Source organism: Octopus sinensis, linkage group LG15, assembly GCF_006345805.1.
Source record: "Octopus sinensis linkage group LG15, ASM634580v1, whole genome shotgun sequence".
In the NCBI taxonomy this organism is placed as follows: domain Eukaryota; kingdom Metazoa; phylum Mollusca; class Cephalopoda; order Octopoda; family Octopodidae; genus Octopus; species Octopus sinensis.
Window position 1 is genome coordinate 8,924,240 of NC_043011.1, and position 7,360 is coordinate 8,931,599.

Genomic DNA, 7,360 nt, shown 5'->3' on the forward strand with positions numbered 1-7,360 from the left:
GCGCTCTGTCCATGACTATCCTAACTTACTTTTGTTCAGAGACAATGTCTTGGACTACACTATGGTCGATTGTAACGACCAATAAATTATCCCAGGTTTAGTAGACTTACCATACGCGACCATCACTTCATTATTTTCTTCAGATACATCGTCTCGGTTTACATTGTTTTCACTTTTTGGTGGTTGTTTAAGCAGAAGTCTACATTGGCTCACAGCAAAGGCGTTCCAATCCTGACCACCCTATATTTTTACTGATATTAATCCATGTAGAACGACCTTATCCAATTTTCAATTCCTTCCCAATACATTTTGACACGGCATAGGTGCTATTTGAGGTCGATCTGTCTGCTATTTCTCAGAGTGACGATGAGTAGGTTCCCTTGGTATATGTTGCTATCAATGTAGAACATTTATTGTATTAAAGTTAGCCCCCACCCGCCCCCACCCTCTACTTACCTTCTGATCCACCTTCATTGCACAGCACTCACCTTCATCTTTTCTCTTTCCTACAACAATTATTTAAAACCACCAATGATTTATGGTGCAATTTTAGTAAGCACATACCCCTTTCTCAAGCACATACCCCTTTCTCTCTCTCTCTCTCTCTCCTCTCTCTCTCTCTCTCTCTCCTATAAACTTTTATAATATCCATTATTTTCTTCTTACTGTGCCTCACCTGTTGCTGCATAATATTACATGATACAACATAATATAATCAGTGCCACTATGTGGCACCTTGGGCAAGTGTCTTCTACTAAAAGCCTCAGGCTGATCAAAGCTTTGTGAGTGGATTTAGTAGATGGAAACTGAAAGAAGCCCATCGTATATATATGTGTGTGTGTGTGTGTGTTTGCCACCCCCACCACCACCCAACATCGCTTGACAACCGATGTTGGTGCATTTATGTCCCCATAACTTAGCATTTCAGCAAAAGAGATTGATAGAAATAAGTACTAGGCTTACAAAGAATAACTCCTGGGGTCGATTTGCTCGACTAAAGGTGGTACTCCAGCATGGCCACAGTCAAATGATTGAAACAGGTGAAAGGATGACATAATCACTCAGCCAGAGCAGTGGGTGAATATATTCTTGATTTCACTCGTGAACACATCTCAGTTTCATCACTGATTCAGTTCTCAACCAAACTGAATGAGGTTTTTGCAGCAATGATGGTCCGGTCAAAAGCCACATTTTGAGATAAAATAATTGAAATTTGCTTCATTAAAAATAAAGTTAGGTTAAAATATGTGAGGTAAAAAATGGGAGAGTAAAGCAAAAAAAAAATTGACTTTGAATTAAAATAACTCAGTTGTTTTAAAAGAAATACATGAATTAATTGGGTTTAAAAAAAACCTGCTCATAATGAAGAATCTTTTGGTGAAAACCTCATTAAAAAGTATTTGTTATGAAAAATGTAGTTTGACTTTTAGCAATGAAAAAAATGATAAGTAACTCCAAAAATTCACTTTGCATCAAAATATCTCAGCTTTTGATAAAGAAAACTGTATAATGGCTGTTTTCAAATGAAAGAGCTCTATGAGAGGAATGTTATGGTGGAAACCTTGTCGAAAAATATTAGCTCCAAAAAAGTAATGTGGCTTTAAGTAATGAAAAAAAAGGTGATAATTTTAAGAAATTAAAATATTTTTGTCTTTTTAAAAGAAAAACAATATTATTTGAAATCAAATGAAAGAGTTTATTGAGACGAATATTTTGAAGAAAATCCCATCTAAAAATATTACGCATAAAAGAAGCTTTGATATTTTGCAATTTCACATTTATTTTTATTTCATTTCTATATTAAAATATGTACATATTAAAAACATATTGAAATTTAAAATATTCATTCATTAAAATAACTAATTATTAATTTTTAATTTAGGATATAACAGTATTTTATTATAAAAATTGTTTTAAAAACATTTATTTGTAAAATATATCCTTTATCTTTAGGGGCAAACAAATTTTTTTAAGTTTGAACAAAATCTGTATTTAAAAGATAAATGCAATAGCATCATTTTTTTTTTTTTTTTACAATTATAAGATCACCTTCTCCAATGCCCCTTTATTTTTGTTATGCAAGTTATTTGGTGACCCTGTCGGTGCAGGTACCACTTAAAAAGCATCCAGTCCACACTGTAAAGTGGCTGGCATTTGGAAAGGCACCCTGCTGTAAAAACTTTGCCAAAAACTGACCTCACCTGTGCTGGTGCCATGTAAAAAGCACTCAGTCCACTCTGCTGGCTGGTTGGTGTTAGAAAGGGCATTCAACTGTAAAACAGCCACAGAAGCAAAGTGCAGGCATCTGCCTGACCAGCTCCTATCAAACTGTCCAACCCATGCCAGCATAGAAGGCAGATGTCAAACAATGATGATGATATATATCATCATCGTCGTCGTCGTTTAACATCCATTTTCCATGCTGGCATAGGTTGGACGGTTCAACTGGGGTCTGGGAAGCGAGGAGGCAGCACTGGGCTCCAGTCTGATCTGGCAGTGTTTTTCTACAGCTGGATGCCCTTCCTAATACCAACCACTCCGAGAGTGTAGTGGGTGCTTTTTTTACATGCCACCTACACAGCATATATATATATATATAAATATATATATATATATGTATATATATATATATGCATATATATCATTTGTAGAAATACATAAATCCAGAGGAGAAGCACACTCTAAGATGTAGAGCAGTCAATATTACAGTGGGGTAGGCCGGTTTATGTGTTACCCTGGATTTCTTGCTCATAAGGAGTTTAGCCTTCCATAACTTTAACTGGCTTTATCGACCCAAATCTAAACAAAGCAAATTGTGTGTGGATGGTGCACGTATGGCCAAGTGGTTAATCTCTGAGCTCCATGTTCAACCCTGCTGTTTTCGTCAAATGTCTTTTACCCTTAGGTCGCATGATTAATGTCCCAGCATATCTTGGGACTCCAAACACTGCTGGCCTGAGACGTCTCAGGCCAGCAGTGTTTGGGACCTGAAGATATGCCATAAGGCTAAACCCCTTATGAGCGAGAAATCAAGGGTAACCCTATAAACCGGCCTACACCACTATGGTATATATGCATATATATATATATATATATTAGTAATTAGTTATATATATATATATATATATATATATATACACATATATATATATATATATATATATATATATGTCTATAGGCTCCAGTGAACCTACAGGATGTTATCCAGGCACGCAACTAAGAGTCCGCTACATCTTATAGGGGAAACAGCTGTAAGCTAATGGAATTTATAACCTAACCATTGTTTTTCCTGTGTCATCTGCTTTTCGTATTGCTGCTCTGTCCTAATCTAACACTTTAATACATATATAAAGCTCTACACCAGGTTGTTGCTTAAGACAGATAGGTAGTTAAATAGATAGACAAACAGGTAGATAGATAGATAGACAGATAGATGAATAGATAGACAGGTAGATAGATAGATTGATAGATAGATAGATAGATAGATAGATAGATAGATAGATAGATAGATAGATAGATAGATAGATAGATAGATAGATGGATAGATAGACAGGTAGGTAGATAGATAGATAGATAGATAGATAGATAGATAGATAGATAGATAGATGGATAGATAGACAGGTAGGTAGGTAGATAGATAGATAGATAGATAGATAGATAGATAGATAGATAGATAGAGATGGATAGATAGATAGATGGATAGATAGATAGATAGATCCTGTAATATGTGTCATGCCTCCCAAATCAGTGAATTCAATTGACCTAATTTATCGACATAACCTGTGTATGAATTTCTATAGCCTTTCTGCAACATTAAACACTCAAACATACATATACACACAAACACATACATACATATGTATGTATGTATGCCTGTAATCATATGAGTGTGTGAGCATGCATGTGTGTGTGTGTGTGTGTGTGTGTGTAAGTCTGTTGCTTTTTAAGCAGTCATAACTTTAACTGGCTTTATCGACCCAAATCTAAACAAAGTGAATAATTATGTGTGGGTCAGGGGGGCCTGCTTGTGTGTGGTGTGTGTGTGTGTGGATGGTACACGTTTGGCCAAGTGGTTAATCTCCGAGATAAGGCGGCGAGCTGGCAGAGACGTTAGCACGCCGGGCGAAATGCGTAGCTGTATTTCGTCTTTCGTTACGTTCCGAGTTCAAATTCCGCCGAGGTCGACTTTGCCTTTCATCCTTTCGGGGTCGATAAATTAAGTACCAGATACGCACTGGGATCGATGTAATCGACTTAATCCATTTGTCTGTCCTTGTTTGTCCCCTCTGTGTTTAGCCCCTTGTGGGTAGTAAAGAAATAGTTTAATCTCTGTGTTCTATGTTCAACCCTGCTATTTTCGTCAAATGTCTTTTACCCTTAAGCTGCATGATAAATGCCCACTCCCCCCAAAAAAATAGCATAAAAGTCTCTACACTTGAGGAATACATTAAGAAATACACAAGTTTTGGGGAAACTCAGTACTCTAAACATTCATTCATAAATAAATAACTGACTTTTTGTCATTGAAATCAACGGAGAATTTCTTAGTTACTCACACACACACACACACACACACACACAAGCATGCATGTGCTTATATATATGCATACATACACACATATACGTAAATGCACATACACACTCAAGTATATATATGTATGTATATATTCATACATGTGGAGGCGCATTGGCCCAGTGGTTAGGGCAGCGGACTCGCGGTCAAAGGATTGCAGTTTCGCTTCCCAGACTGGGCGTTCTGGGTGTTTATTGAGCGAAAACATTTAAAAAGCTCCACGATGTTGACATTACAATGAAGGAGCCTTGGATCTGGGAGAAACCAGCTCTTTTCTCTATTGGCAAGAAATCTTGAAAAAAAACTGAACAATGACATACATACATACATCTATATGAGTATGTGTTATGTGTTATGTGTGTGTGTGGTTGGGTGCACTGAGATATGAGAGGCACAATGGGGACGTATCGAAGGAGAAGGAGAAGGTATTGATGTATACAATGTGAGAAATGTCATTGAAAGACCAATGAAAGAATAAGAAAGCCTGGAATTATTAAAATTTCAAACAATATAAATCTGGAGAGAAAGGATTTAGGAAAGATAACAAACATAGATTGACAGCCAAAAATAGGAAACAAAACAGGAGAGTGTGAAAAGATGAGGGAGGAGTATAACAGGGCTGTCTGCTGTCACCAGATCTGTTTCATTACACAATGGAATGACCATGTGGGCTCTTGAACACCTACAAGGTGTAGAGATAGGAAGACAAGACATCAACAATATTTGTTATGTAAATGACATAACAACAACAGAGAAAAATTATTATTGCTTATGTATATCATCATCATCATCATCATCATCATCATCGTTTAACGTCCGTTTTTCATGCTAGCATGGGTTGGATGGTTTGACCGATGTATATATATATATATATATATATATATATATATTAATATAAGGGTAGCAAAAAATTCAATAGAAATTTTTTCGCCACCAGCGGTCTAGTGAGAAAGAAAATACAGTCAACAGACTATACAATGTACATTCAACAATAATATTAAGGAGTGGCCTTAATAGGCCATTCAACCCACTAAAACGAGCAGCCAAACTCAAACCGCTAAATAGTAGTAATTCAGAAATCAAAGGAAAATTAAAAACATTTACCCTAATCATCTTTGGACTATGCATAGTTTCGACGTACTTTTTGGTAAACCAGCTTAATTAAATTAAATTAAATTAAATTAAATTTAATCAAGTCAATTTACCACTGGCCCGTGGTAAATGTTTTTAATTTTCATTTGATTTCTGTATTACTACTATTTAGCGGTTTGAGTTTAGCTGCTCGCTTTAGTGAGTTGAATGGCCTATTAAGGCCATTCCTTAATATTATTGTTGAATGTACATTGTATAGTCTGTTGACTGTATTTTCTTTCTCACTAGACCGCTGGTGGCGAAAAAATTACTATTGAATTTTTTGCTAATATATATATATATATATATATTGTTATATTTCGGAATGGTCATATTGCCAGTTTAGCCAATAAAAACACACGCACTATATATTTGGTGTTACTTTGCTTCAGTGTTATTTATTTTTTACATTAATCTTAATCTTAATTTGGCCAGAGTTCTTTCGTCACACTCCTGTGACCGCATCAGTGGTCCTTTGTTTTCTTCTTTCTTATTTGTGTCTCTGACGGTTAGTAAGGAGAGACACAAATAAGAAAGAAGAAAACAAAGGACCACTGATGCGGTCACAGGAGTGTGACGAAAGAACTCTGGCCAAAATAAGATTAAGATTAATGTAAAAAATAAATAACACTGAAGCAAAATAACACTGAAGCAAAATAACACCAAATATATAGTGCGTGTGTTTTTATTGGCTAAACTGGCAATATGACCATTCCGAAATATAACAATATCTGTTTCAACACACGACTTCACATAAAAAATCTTGCACAACAAATATTTAAACGTATATATATATATATATATATATATAATATTCCCTGGGTGTACAGTCAACTGTATGAAACCTATTGGTGTGTTGAGAGCACCATGTAGAGTATCGTTGTCATCCTTACGTTTCACCATTTTGGTTATTTACATCCTCTGCAGTGCAATCCGATGCTGAACTGCAGCAGTTCACCAGGGGAACACTTGAAGCATTATGTTTACAGATATAAACTGCTTTATTTGGTCAGCATCCAATTACTCTTGGAACACCCACTGCAATGAGATGCAAATAACGACAATGGCGAAAAACATACTTAGGGAACAACTTTTATAAACTGCATCTTGTGTGTATCATACATTCTCATACATATGTATGCGTGAGTGTATGTATGTGCTTCTGCACTACATATATATATTTATATCTTTCTAACTCTCCCCCTTCTCTCTCTTCTTTCTCTCTCTCTCTTCTCTCTCTCTTTCTCATCTCCTTCTCTCTCTCTCCACCTCTCTCTGTGCGCACGCAGGAGTGCACGCTCACACACACAACATGCACATGTTACAAGGTCATAACATGATGTATGTATTTAAATCGGACTAAAAAGAAAACGAGGAGACACGTGGTATGGAGAGTTGCTGAAGAGGTCACAGGAGGTGTGACGAAAGATTTTTGACAACGGACACTAAAATAAGAACAATAAAGAAGGAGGAGGCAGGGGGAGGGGAAGGAGGTGAAGGAGGAGGAGGCGGTGGAAAAGAAGAAGAAGAAGAAGAAGAAGAAGAAGAAGAACGAACGAATGTATAGTGCGTGTCTTTGGCAAAAATAAAAAAAAAAATAACCGTCCCAAAATATCACAATATATATTTAAATACTTTAATATTTATTCAAACGAA